The sequence below is a fragment of the Lacerta agilis genome, chromosome 7 (genome assembly GCF_009819535.1).
Source record: "Lacerta agilis isolate rLacAgi1 chromosome 7, rLacAgi1.pri, whole genome shotgun sequence".
Classification (NCBI taxonomy): Eukaryota; Metazoa; Chordata; class Lepidosauria; order Squamata; family Lacertidae; genus Lacerta; species Lacerta agilis.
In genome coordinates, this window is record NC_046318.1 from 2,461,681 (window position 1) to 2,475,798 (window position 14,118).

At 42.5% G+C, this 14,118-nt stretch overlaps 1 protein-coding gene across 1 annotated transcript in view; it reads right to left on the bottom strand.

The window, feature by feature from the left end:
* RIN2 (Ras and Rab interactor 2) overlaps positions 1 to 14,118 on the bottom strand; it is a 47,520-nt gene that overhangs the window by 11,571 nt on the left and 21,831 nt on the right. The window lies entirely within an intron of this gene.

Here is a 14,118-nt window from a genome sequence, read left to right on the forward strand (position 1 = left end):
AATGGAAACCATTTACTGAGGCCAGAGTAATCATTTCATTAAATTGCCAGGTTCATTTTTAATGTCAAAACCAGTTCTAGATGCATTCTGGACAGGAAGAAAGACAGTCCACAATTCAGACGTCATCTTTATTCATGCTAAAAAATATTTTAAAAGAAAAACTATAAAATTAAGACAGTCAACAGTGCAAAACACAGTCCCTATTCGTATGGATGTAAAAAGAGCCCTGCTGGATCAGCCCAAAGTTCCATCAAGCCTGGCATCCTTTTCCCACAATAGCTATCCAGTTGCCTATGGAAACCCCACAAGAGGAGCTAAGTGAAACTGCACACTCCCCCAGCAACTAGCCTTCAGAGACACGCTGCATCCAACAATGGAGACAGGGCTCAGCCACTGCAGCTATGAGCCACTGATAGATAGCCTTACTCCCCATGAACTTGTCTAATCCTCTTTTAAAGGCATCCACATTTCTCGCTATCCCTACATCTTGTGGGAGCAAATTCCATAGTTTAACTATGTGCTGCATGATGCAGTTCAGTACTTAGTTTTGTCAGTCATGAACCCAATGTTCAGCTTCACTGAATGGTCCCAGGTTCGAGTACTGTGAGAGCCAGAGAGTAACTTCTTTCTATCCACTTTCTCCACTTTTTTAAAAAATATATATTTTTATTAAAGATTGCTTAGTTTACAAAAATACGGGCATTGTCTCTTTTTTCAAGCTGTGTTTTCTACAGATCAGTTTCATTTGCTGTGAGACGTTAGTGTTGCATGCAGTATTAGGTTGGGAAGAAAGGAGAAAGGAAGAGGAGGGTGAATGGTGAGTGGGGTGGCAATGCTTCTATTCTTCTACTTGGTGTATGTGTGGGGTTTTGTGTCAGCGTCACTTGTGTGGGTTCTCTTTCTATTCACTGTTTCCCATACTATTTGGTACCATGGTCCAAGCTTACTCCTGACAGGTCTCTCCAGTGTCTGCTTCTGGCTGCTGAGAGTAGGTTGGTTATGAGCTCTTTATAATGTGAGTGGGCATTATTATCTTGGAAGATGTTCAGTAGGGCCAGTTCTGGGGTGACGTCTAATACTTGTTTAGTTATTTTGAATATTTCTTGTATGGCTGATGTCCAGAAGAGGTTCCTGGGCATATCAGCACTGGTTTCTGTGGTGTTCTGTGCATTTGGTTCTTATTTTCTAGAGTGGAGATGGTGCCAGTGAGGGTTTCCACTATGGAGGTCAGGTCGCTGATTATTGTCTTCAGGGGAGTCCCTGTGTTCTTCAGTAGTTCGGCTAGTCTCAGTTCCATTTCCCTCAGGCCTCGTTTTGTTTTTGTGTTGTTGTCATTCTGGGGTGATGTTGTGGTCTCAGTGCTGTTCGTCATCTCCCTGGCTGGTGCCACCTCTATCTCCCTGGTGACCTTGTTTTGAGATGTGCGTGGTATCCTTTTGGACTGGGGTGTGTTGTGGTTAAGAGTTTTGGCGGTGGTGGTTCCTGGGTATTGTTGAGTTGCTGAGTTGAACCAGCATCTGGATTAGGCGGATATTTTTGTCATGTCAGGGCTGTATTTTAAGGACTTCTCTAGGGTCACCGTAGTCGCCTCAGTGATGTTGGCGAAGCGGGAGGAAGACAAGCAAACAGGCAGAAAGACAAGCAGACCAATCGGCAAACAGTTGACATAAAGGGATTAACAAACAGACATGCAAGAGACCAATGGAGTGGGGACAGAGGGAGGGTGTGTGTTGAGGGGGTTGTTTGTGGACACACACCTACATACACACAAATGAGGGAGTGGGGTCCAGTTAAGGGTGGGAAGTGGGGTTAGGATTTCGTAGTAAAAAGTTAAAAATTAAAGGCTGGCAGGGTAGTATTCAAAAAAGAAAAAGGGGGAAAGAAAAAAAGAAAAGGAACAGTAGAGTAAAAAAAAGGGGGGGAAATAAAGGAAAAAAATAGTAATAGTAATGATAAAAAATTGCAGTGGTGATTCAAGTTATAGTATGAGGTAATAGACAGCAAAAATGGGAGTTACTATTGAAAGTGGATGGGGAGATTTATGTATGTAGGTATGTGGTATTATTATTATTATTATTATTATTATTATTAAGGAGAGAGAAGAGAAAACGAAGGGGGGTGGAAAGAGTAGGGATTTTATGAGAGAGAGAGAGAGAGAGAGAGAGAGAGAGAGAGAGAGAGAAAGAAAGAAAGAAAGAAAGAAAGAAAGAAAGAAAGAAAGAAAGAAAGAAAGAAAGAAAGATGTTGAGGTGGTGGAATCTGAAAGTTTTGTGTGTGTGTGTGTGTAAAAATAAAAAGTATATATAAAAATGCTTTGAGAGGGGAAAATGTGATGATAATAATGGGAGGCCAGGGGGGAGAAAAAAAAACCCTGTCATTTTTTCCCTATTTAATTTAAAAAATGAGAAATAAAAAATATAAAAGAAGAGAAAGTTAGGCCGGAAGCAGCAGTCCCAGGAAGTGGCCTGTGTTGGTTCAGGGCTCCTTTATGGGCGCTGCCATTTTAATTCTTGAGAGTTAAAAAAATAAAATAAAATAAATGTATTAAAATATTTTTTTAACTTAGAAAATAATTTTTTTGGGTCCTGTGTCCATTTCCAGCCACCAGCAGCACCCCTCTGCCAGCAGGGGAGGACCTGCACAGTGGCCGTTTTTTCTCCCTGGTGAGACCTTTTGTGCGGCTCCCTGATAGGCCCCTGCCTGCTTCCCTCGCACCAGTCACCAGATGGGTCAACCCCAGTCCTGGTGGAGCCGAAGTTGTCGTCGGAGGGGGTCAGGGCTCCACACAGCCTTCTTGACCTTTGCATCATCTGGCCAGCCCAGGACCTCCGTACAACTTCCCAGGCTTGCACCCCAGAGAGGTCACTTTGGTGCTACTAATGCAGCAGTCTGACTTCATCGCTGGAGGCACACTCCACTGTCTCTCGAACAGATGGATGCTAACAAGTCCCTCAAGTACAGCGGCCCCACTGCCAAGTGCTTGTTCTCAGCACTTTTGTCATGGTTTGCTGGCCTGTGCTTTCATCACCTTTTTCTTTTTAAAAAAGTTGTATGATGTCATGCTTAAACATGCGTACATACCATTTCTTTCCAGTGCTACTGCTGTCATTTTACTAAATGGTCATGTACACAGTAAAATAGAAACATTATAAGATCATGTTCTTCCTGTCATTTGTTGTGCAGCCCAGACACAGAAGCAGAAGGAGGCCAATGATTTGGCCAAAGCCAAGCAAATTCAGCCTCAATGCTACACTCAACAATCCTTTAACTCTACAGAAAACAGTGAACAGCCCATCTCCTCACCCATGTTAGAAATTCTGCAGGTGCCAGGTGCATTTTGCTACTGGTGCAAGTCCAGTTGTGACCACATGGAGATTTCTGGGCACCAAGTTGGAGACTGACATCTCCGTTGAGCCAGCTGAGTTGTGAGCAGTCCTCTATCATCACATCAAGGGAATTAAGTGAAGGGCTGAGTACAGATATATTTGATAGCAGGTGCCTAGTCCCATCTCCAAACCCCAGAAATAGGCTGTGTATGTAGCCACAAAAAGACAGTCATAAACATTAACTGACAATATAATGGAATGAACATGCAACCCACTGCAGAGGCAGAATAACATCCATTTTCAAAAACCCAAGTTCAACTTCTAACCATACCAATAAAAACAAAACATGGAGGAATAAACAGGAGGTAAATGTACTTTTGTAACATATACACATTATGGATAAGTATGAAGATATATACCGGTATATACATACTTTCCTTGAGAATTCAAACAAACTACCCTATCTGAAAATTGAAGGATGGCACAGGAGCAGTGATGCACAACTCTCAAAGGCCTTAAGGGATTTGTTATGAATCAGTTCCTTAGTAAAACGACACACACCTCTTTGGGATTAAAGAAGCACACTGGTGTGGATGGAGGAGGAAGTGATTCTGCAGCAGGAAGCACTTACAGATGACACATGGGCTTAGGAAGTCACCAACAATCACTGTAAAAAGCATTAGGGCTGACAGAGTTGCACTCTGAAAAATAGAAGAAGGAATTGTTGTAGCCAGCTTTTAGCTCTAAAAAATCATCCTTCTTCCACCTCCCACATACAAGCTGCTTTGCAGCTAAAATCTGGGAACTAAATGCAACATTGTTTCCCAGCTTATGAGCCTACTATACACAATACAGGGTCAATATTTGTAACCTTGAAGTAATGTTTGCACACCTAAGAGATAACCACAAAGGCAGCCCTTTATCAGTTGTGCATAGCTTGGCTTCTTCTAGGCCACATTCTTTCAAAATTCCTGACACCTTCTCCTAAACCTGGGGCTCAGCTTTCCTGTCTCTTTGTTAACAAGGGGAAAACTGCCTTGTGGTGCAATCAGTGCAATGCCAACAGCAGCAAAATGGACGGGACAAGCGCTTATCCCAGGCTGTGTACAACACAGCACTAAGTGGCTGGTGCTTAGTAGGTTTCATCATTGCACAACCCCTTCCTCCCCCCCCCCCCATGAAGTTCCTAAATTTGTTCCCCCAACCCTCTGGAGCAGATTTGGGAATGACATGGGGGCATGCACAGGGTGTGTTGGGGGAAGTCCCATTGTGCCATCCTTTTTATTTAGTTCAATGCCCATTTGTTATTTAGCGTTAAAGAGCCAGTTTTCCAGGGGAAAGCAGCAAGGCAAATACAAAACCACTTGGACCTGTGCCTAGAAAGATAGGACAAGCAGGAAACTGCTCAGACCCGTGCTTTCTAAGCATGGGGCACTTCGGGACATCCGGAAGTGTGGACAAGCACTAAGTAAATGTATGGACTGATGGTTCTGGGCACTGGAAAGAGTTTTTTTTTTTTTTAACTGTCCCATTATAATCTTTGGGACTTTTGACAAAGCTGTGGGCTTATTAGACCTTGCTCTTTCCTTCTTTTCTCTTCTTTTATCATGCTTGATTACTTCTGAGCAGCAAGATGTTAATGCCAGACAAGTAAGAAATAGTGGCTACTTTGGTATAAAATTAAAGAAAAGTAGCCCCAAAACTAATAGTACACAGAAACATCTGTCCACAGGCCTTCCAATGATTTTGTTGGCAAATCTGCCGTATTGGCCTAAATATAAACCTCACCTTTCCCCCAAATTCCGGCCGTGAAAAGTTAAAGTGCAGCTTATATTCGTGACCTTGCAGCCAGGAGCGTGGTGCAAACAGTGCCAGGAGCATGGCAAAGCAGCGCCCGCCCTGTGCATAGTCCTCCGTCCTCTCCCCCAAGGCAGGGAAGGGAGAGAGCGAGGAAGCCACTTGTTGTCTTGCAAAAAAGCCCTTTTAATCCTTTGGAGGGTTTTTTAATGGCCCATCACCCAGGGCCTAACACCCCAAGAGGAAGCTAGCCTTGCTTAATTTGCTTTTAATACTTATATCCCGGGACTACAGTTTAGAACTAGTCCAATACTTAATTAAATTCTAACATTTACTGGTTCCAGGAATCTAGAAGTGTCCAGCACCCACAAACTCATAACATTATGTTTACTGGGAAGTCTCAAGTAGTATGTTTAGGTTTACAATCTCAAAGTATTTTTAATCCCCACATACCTCTCTCCAATGTTATGACAGAAACTAACGAGGCAGACGAGAATAGTTGTCATAGATAATTTGTAATTATGTTCACCGACTTAATTAAAGCTGTCTTAGCCATTTGAAAGTGGAAAGAGGAAGTGTTTTTATAGGGTGAGCAGTTTCCTTGTGACTTCAGGAATGTCTATCTGCATCCTGTACTGAAACAGTCTTTTGCAATCTTTTCAAGCAGCACATTATTTTAATAAAACAAAAAATACTTGGATGATCTGCTACCATTAAAGGGGCTCCTGTATTATAGACTCACAGAGCTGGGAGGGATTCTGAGCGTCATCTAGTCCAACCCCCTGCAATGCAGGAATTTCAACTAAAGCATCCTTGACAGATGGCCATTCAACCTCTGCTTAAAAACCTCCAAGGAAGGAGAACCCACCATTTCCTAATCTCTTACTGTCAGAAAGTTCTTCCTGATGTTTAGTCAGAATCCATTGATTCAGGTCCAGAGCAGCAAAAAACAAGTTTGTTTCATCTTCCATGTGACACTGTGACAGCCCTTTATATATTTGAAGATGGCTAACACATCTCCTTTCAGTCTGCTCTTAACCAGGCTAAACATAACCAGCTACCTCAGCCACTACTCATAAGGCTTGGATTCCAGAACCTTGATCATCTTGGCCACCCTCATCTGCACACATTCTAGCTTGTCATTATCCTTCTTAAACTATGTCACCCAGAACTGGACACAGGACTCCAGGTGTGATGTGGCCAATGCACAATAGAGCAGGACGCGGGTGGCACTGTGGTGTAAACCACTGAGCCTTGGGCTTGCCAATAGGAAGGTCGGCGGTTCAAATCCCCACAACGGGGTGAGCTCCTGTTGTTTGGTCCCTGCTCCTGCCAACCTAGCAGTTCGAAAGCATGCTTTCATGTAGGCCTCACTACGTTGATGGAGAGCTAGCACGTCAAAGTGCAAGTAGATAAATAGGTACCGCTGCGGCGGGAAGGTAAACGGCGTTTCCATGTGCTGCTCTGGTTTCGTCAGAAGCGGCTTAGTCATGCTGGCCACATGACCCAGGGGAAAACTGTCTGCAGACAAACGTCGGCTCCCTCGGCCAGCAAAGCGAGATGAGTGCCGCAACCCCAGAGTCATTTGTGACTGGACTTAATTGTCAGGGGTCCTTTACCTTTACCTTTTTATTACTTCCAGATCCCTATACTTCTGTTGATGCAGCCTAGAAGAGCATTAGCTTATTTTGCAGCTGCATCACATTCTTGACTCTTATGAAGTTTGTGGTTTACTAAGACCCCTAGATCATTTACACAGGTACTCCTGGCAAGCCAGGTGTCCCCCATCTTAATTGTGCACCTGGTTCCAATGGTGGATCCAATGGTGGATCCAAACTGGGGAAAGCTGTTACTCACTCTGGTAAGCAGCTATCCAAGAGTCTGCTTGATGCACACACTGTAAAAAACAGCCACTGAAGGTTGGTTCCTAAAAGCTATTATGGCCGGACCCACCTGACAATAATACCACATGAGGAACTGTCTGGTGTGCAAAAATTCAAAAGGACACCACTGCTGCAACATAAAGTAAAGTAATGGGACCCCTGACTGTTAGGTCCAGTTGTGTCCGACTCTGGGGTTGTGGCGCTCATCTCACGTTACTGGCTAAGGGAGCCGGCGTACAGCTTCCGGGTCATGTGGCCAGCATGACAAAGCCACTTCTGGCGAACCAGAGCAGTGCACGGAAACACCATTTACCTTCCCGCCGGAGCGGTACCTATAAAGCTGCTATTTGCTAGAAAGCCAACCAGCTAGTTTTGTTTTCTTTAAATGGGGACATGCCCTTTTATCTGTCATGCAATGTGATGCATGCACTGCGCAGCACTGAGGACCCACATGCATTGCTGCCAAGTCACCAGGCCCCATAGAGCAGAGTGTGCTGTTACCAAAAGGAAGTGAAAGCATTGCTTCCCCCATGTTTGCCTGGGCACATGCATAGTGCACCTATTGGTTCACTGAGCAAGTATGATGGGAAGCAGCAGTGTATGCCTGCCATAGGCAGTCTATAGGCAAGAGTTTGGGCAGAATGGAGGGAGTAGGTGAGCAGGATGAAGATCGCTTGCAAGAAATCCCAATACACAGTTTCAGATATCTGAAGTGGTCTGCAGAAGAGCACATGCAAAATCTGAAGTGGGTGAAAATAGTGGGGAAAGCAACTCATTCTACAAGACATCTCCCTCTCTTCAACTTCAAGCATGCAAGGCTTTAGATGTGTACATATGTATGCGTGCATCAGTTAATTCTCACTGAGATGATAAATGTGTACTTGGTTGCATTGCTTCTGACAGTGAATGGAGCTGATATGATCTGACTGCTGCTCCTTGTGAAAAGTAATAATAATAAAAATTAAAATCCCTGCACATAAAATAAACTACTAAGTCAGGGAAAAGAGTAGCCTTCATTTAAGCTGACTGAGGCTTGTGGTCCACTGAGACGGAAATGAGGCAAGGCTTTTGGCAGCCTTAAAATACCCCAAGGAAATCTTGAAGGTTCTGTGTATTGCACACTCTGGGAAGACGTTAAGATCTGATAACATGTGAATGGTTCAGAAGCTGGAGGATTTTGTGCTTCTGCGCTTTCTAAATATTTCAGCAATAATGTTAGTCTAATTTAGATGAAGGAACTGGGAGAACAGCTGCAAGGTATGTCTGGGTGATATATTGATATATCGTCCAAAACTGGTTTCAAGACCACATCGTGATAACCTTCTCAAAATAAATGAGCCAGCAATATATTGTGAGTCGTGTGTGTGTGCGCGCCATGCAAAAATAATGATACTGGAAAACACCAGGAAGTCAGCTGGAGCTTCTGCGTCTTCCTGAGTTGAATGAGCATGGGATCTTTCCTCCCTTCTCTCTCGTGTGTGCATGCGTGTGCCTATAGCAGTTAAAGAAAGCATAGTTTTGTGAAGCTACCTGATGCTGAAGTTTAAGGAAGCACACACACTCCACCGCTCTGGCTCACGTGAGCCAGCATGGGAGCTTGCTCAGCTGTAGGACTGGGAGCTGTATCTCGGCTGCTTCTTCCTCCTCACCTTACTTATTTCAGACATCGTGATATATTCAGTACTGTATATCATGATATTCAGCTGGTGGTATATCACAATGTTGAAAGCAAGCCAGATACCGCCCAGCCCTACTGCAGGGTTTCTACAGGGTTTCAGATAGAGGTCCCTAGAGCCATTCGTATGCATGATATGTGCTCTATCTCTGAACTATGCTCCTTCCCAAGTCCCTCATAGTAAATGTAGAAAAATAAACAATGTGCAAACATCCTGAAAGCAGAGTAAAGAGCTGTTCACCATGCAATCTTTTATCAGACCAGCTCTACACCAATGCACTCTGCTAGCAGCTCTCTATGCCAGGCAGTAACATCTTGCTGTAAAAGTCAGTTATCCACAATCCACTGTTGAGTTACTTATTTTTGAAGCAACTGAGGTGAACATTTCATAAAAGACTATGGCGTGGTGATGGGGAGAAATAGGAAAACTTTTTATGTTTAAGTAAGGTATAGGGAGGTATATAAACTCAATAAATAATAATAAAGATACTCAGATATGTAGTTATGTATATTAGTTTCAAAATAGTTTAGTTCAGCTATATTTCATACATATTTCATATATTCCACATGTCTATTTGCTTTTAAAGTTTGATTTCACTGGTATTTTCTTATGAATATTTTATACTGTTTTATTTAATCAGCTTATAAATTTTCCCGATTAAGTGATATACCGTGTTTTCCTGAAAATAAGACACTGTCTTATATTTTTTCCCCTCAAGAAAACACACTATGGCTTATTTTCGGGGGATGTCTTATTTTAACCGCGCCGCGTCAGTACACTGCAAAGCCACGCCTATCCAGGCCGTCTTAAGGGAGGCACCGTGTCACTATGTCTTATTCTCAGGGTATGGCTTATATTGCGCAAATGCATAGAAATCCTGCTACGGCTTATTTTATGGGTATGTCTTGTTTTCAGGAAAACACGGTACAAACTTTGTTTAATAAAAAAGGGGTTGTATCCATAACTGCATGGGCAGCATTCCACTTGCAAAGCAAGGTTTCTCCTTCCTCACCTCCCTACCCCGCAATCTGCTCTGGAGGGTCCCCCTGCTCTCTGAAGCAGATTTTGAGGATGGAGATGAAGGGGAAACACTGTTGCACACTTAGAAATCTCTTGCAGTGCTGCAGACAACCCAAAGTATTTATTTATTTCCCCGATGGATTTGCACCATCAGAAAGAGGCGAAAGCTACATCTCTAGACATGGCGCTGTTGGAAATAATATAAAAGGCAGAAACACAGTTTTTGGACTTTGTTTGGAAATCAAACCATCTGGCTCATCTCAAGGCCAGCTCTGAGGTAATATTTGTGTCTCCTGGAGTGATTCTTGGTGACTGTATATATGCGAGGAAAGGGCTGTCAACTGACTGAAGTGTTTTTAGACAGTTAAAACGTCATTTTAAAAGCAACGGTTATATCTTAAAGAACTGTATTACTAAAACAATTTGCAGTAAAATAATACAATATGAAACTCCGTTTCTGCTTGAAACATTCATTTAATTTAAGCTGACCTACTTTTCTACCCTGGTACTCTTGTCAGGCACCTAAATTTCAAATACACTAGTTTGTTAACATTTGAAGAAGCCAGGAATGATTATCCTGTTTTGTTTTATTTATTTATTTCCAAATGTATAAACTGCTCTACATTCAAAAAATACCTGAACTGTGTACAAAACTAGAAAAACAAACAAACCCATAAAACATTGTTTAAAGCAGGAAACTAATGATAATTGAAAGTTGCAGGAATAAAATGGCCTAATTCGGGAAGGCTTTGGAATAAAGAAAAGTTTCAATATGAAAATATGTCATCATATAGTTACTTTACTTGGCACAGGAGAAGGCAAAGAAACAATTAAGGACAGTGAAAACACTGTCAACAAAAGTAGCATGGCCAAAAATCACCAGCCATATCTGCACAAAGTAGGCCACCAACACCAGCATTAAATGGCTGCTTGAATGAGGACACATGCTCACACTAGCTCCTTCCATTCCCTGAAAAGTTTTATTCCAGGCTGAAAGCAGGCTTCCACTGCAATTCCCGCCATTTGTGCATGGATTAGGCACAGGAGTAGTGCAAGCTGAAGCAGCCAGTGGGTTATGTTAGAAAGGAGGAGTGAAATTGACATTCAATCCGTAACCAAACCTGGATGGATGTGCACAGTGGAATTATGCAAAAACTTCTGGCTCTCCAAATATTATCTGAAAAATAATGACTGGTGTAGTATAGGGGCTTAGAGTCGGGACATCTCAAGCTGGCTATGAACCCTGCAATTCTAGATCTGAAGATATGGCAGTATGAGCAACTAGTGTTCAAAAAGACCTTTTCGAGCATGGAGGACCTGACTATTAGTCACACCCACTAGCCTGAGTTGGAGTTCAACAACATCTAAAGGGCCACAGGTTCACCACCCCTGCTTCATGACCTCAGCAAACATACCTTACTCAACTGCTGTAAGGCTGAGAATTCCCACCTACCCACCCCTCCTACAATATAACATAGGAATTTGGGAAGAGGGGTCCCAAAGAAATTTATTGCTCAGTAAAGACTTATTTGCATTCTTCATAAGTAATTTTAAAGGAATTTGCTGCTCCATAATGGCAACTGGTTCATGTGGCTTGGCATCAGACAAACTGATAGGCCTATCAAGGGCTATGATGTTGCATGATGTTCCCAAGTATGTGTATAGCAACTGCTTTAGATAGTAAATGGCAAGAGTGGCGGGCCGCTTTCGAGTCCAGTTTGTGGGCTTCACAGGGAGACCTGGTTGGCCATTACTGGGACTAAACTAAAGTTTATGTGAATCAAATGGTACACTAAAAAAAACAAGCTATGTTAAGTATTATTACTATTAGGCTCTTCATTCTTTGTCCAAACATTAAACAACAGACCTCTAGTTAAAACCTTTCAATTTTGTCTCACCCTAAAACCTTTTCCTACATTACTAGGGAACAGGTATCTTGAGGTTACCGTATTTTTCGCTCCATAAGACACACTTTTTTCCTCCTAAAAAGTAAGGGGAAATGTCTGTGCGTCTTATGGAGCGAATGCATGGTCCCTGGAGCCAAATTGCCTAGGGGCCAAAAGCAGATGTGCTCTTTTTTTTTTAACAAAGAGAGAAGGGGTGTTGAAAGGAAGCCACTGAACAGCTGTTCAGCAAGTGATAGGGAGAGAGATAAGGCTCCTTTTCCAGCCCCGCCCCCTTGCCCAGGCCTCCATTGTTGAATGCAGAGGGAGGCTGTTTGTTTCCCCAGAACATGTGACTGGCTGATTAGATTATCTGTCTGGAAACTGTAGAAATGGGTGTAGGACTAAGCTGCAGAACTGTGAGCTGCACCACTTTCAGCTGATCCTCAAAAAAGCAGGGCTTTTCCTTTTGCAAAAAAAGCTGCACCACTTTCAGGTGACCCTCAAAAAAATAGGGCTTTCCCCCTTTCCTCCTCTAAAAACTAGGTGCGTCTTATGTTCAGGTGCGTCATATGGAGCGAAAAATACGGTATTTGAAGCAAGCTTAGTACCGAAGGTATCACAACACCAGAAGAAAAGTTGGAACAAATAAGAAAATGAAATACCACAGTTTAACCTGTAAATAAATGCATGCAATTGTTTTTCTAGCTTTGACTTTTACTTTTGCCAAAGATAAGTTTGAAATGGTGAAATAAATTGAGGAGAAAATGGATTAGCCTGGTGTTTGTTCTATTGTCTGTTTGGAATGACTCAATCCATCTGCCACATAAGCTCTGTGCTGAAATCAGCAAGATCTGATGCATCTGCTCTGTTGTGGTTACTTGCAAATCTGAAGACTGGTGAAGGCAGCAAAACTGCTCCCAAACTTGCCACTCTGCACAACGAGAGATTGCTCACAGGCCATCAGTTGCTCAACTAAACTCACCCAAGCTAAAACACAATGCTCCTCCACATACATAGTCATTAGCATATGAAAAAGTTGTCATTTTAACAATCCACCAAAGTCAACATAGTTTAAACCACATCCTTGTGGGAAGCAGCAAAAGTCCAAACAAACCACAAGAAAAAACTGATATTTCTTTGTGAATTGTAAAAAGAGTGCGCTGCTAAAAAGCAAGGTTAAAAGTTTTAGAGCACTGCAAAATCTTTGATATACAGTATAGTATCATATATAGCCATTAGACTATCTTGAGTTTCGGGAGAAAAAATAATCGCAGGATGTTGTTTCATTGGCAACATATCCCCTTTACACTGGATCTACAATGAGTCATACTTATGGAAATAGCTACTCGATTCACGGCATGCCAAAGTTTCAGTACAAAAACACTTAACTACTTTCTTTGGGAATGGTTATCAGCTAGCAGTGAATACAAATTCCTACGCTGGATACCCAACAACATATGAGAACACCAAGTCAATGGGGAGGAAAGCAGTTCGATGAAATGAGCTCACATGGAAAGTATTTTGCCTGAGGGAGGTACATCAGGCAAATAGTTTTCAATGTTGTTTTTTGGTTGATTAAATACCTATGGGCAGAAACAATATCTTAAGGAACTAACCTGCATTTTCATACCACAACTCCTCTGTCTTTGCAAAATTCTTATACTGTATATGCAACACAGAGCAAACAGGATCTGAGGAGACCCTCTTCTCTCTTTCGTATGAATCTTAGACTTGCATAAGAAATTGTCCAGTTTAAGTTCTGGAACTGAGCTCCAGGTTCCCCTGACAAGAAGAAAGTGAGGGGAGAGCACCCAATTTGTAGAATGCCATTCCTCCACAAGTAAAAGAGGCCCGAACCCTTTTACCATTCAGTAGACAAAATCAAAACTATTAAATGCTTTGGTGAATAAATAGCTTACGCTTTGAAATTTTATGGTATTGCTTAAATTTTTCCCTGCTTCTGCTTTAAGTCTTTCTAAAAGATCTTAATTATTTATTGTTCTGCTGCTTTTACTGACTTGTTGATTTATGCGCACTGCTGAAAAAAATTAAATAGAAAAGCAGTTGGATGGGCAGTGTATAAGTAAATGATGGTGTGGTGGTGGTGAATAAATATTTTAAATAAACAGATAATAATGTGTTACTGTCCTGCAGTACAAAAGCAAGAACATAAGATGCTACATGGAAAACGGAAAGATATTAAATATCTGTGTTTAGAAGATGCTTGATTTTAAGTGACTGTCGCTGTGGGTTAAACCACAGAGCCTAGGGCTTGCTGATCAGAAGGTCGGTGGTTCGAATCCCCGTGACGGGGTGAGCTCCCGTTGCTCGGTCCCAGCTCCTGCCCACCTAGCAGTTCGAAAGCATGTCAAAAGTGCAAGTAGATAAATAGGTACTGCTCCGGCGGGAAGGTAAACGGCGTTTCCGTGTGCTGCTCTGGTTTGTCATGCTGGCCACATGACCCGGAAGCTGTACGCCGGCTCCCTTGGCCAGTAAAGCGAGATGAGCGCCGCAACCCCAGAGTCGGACA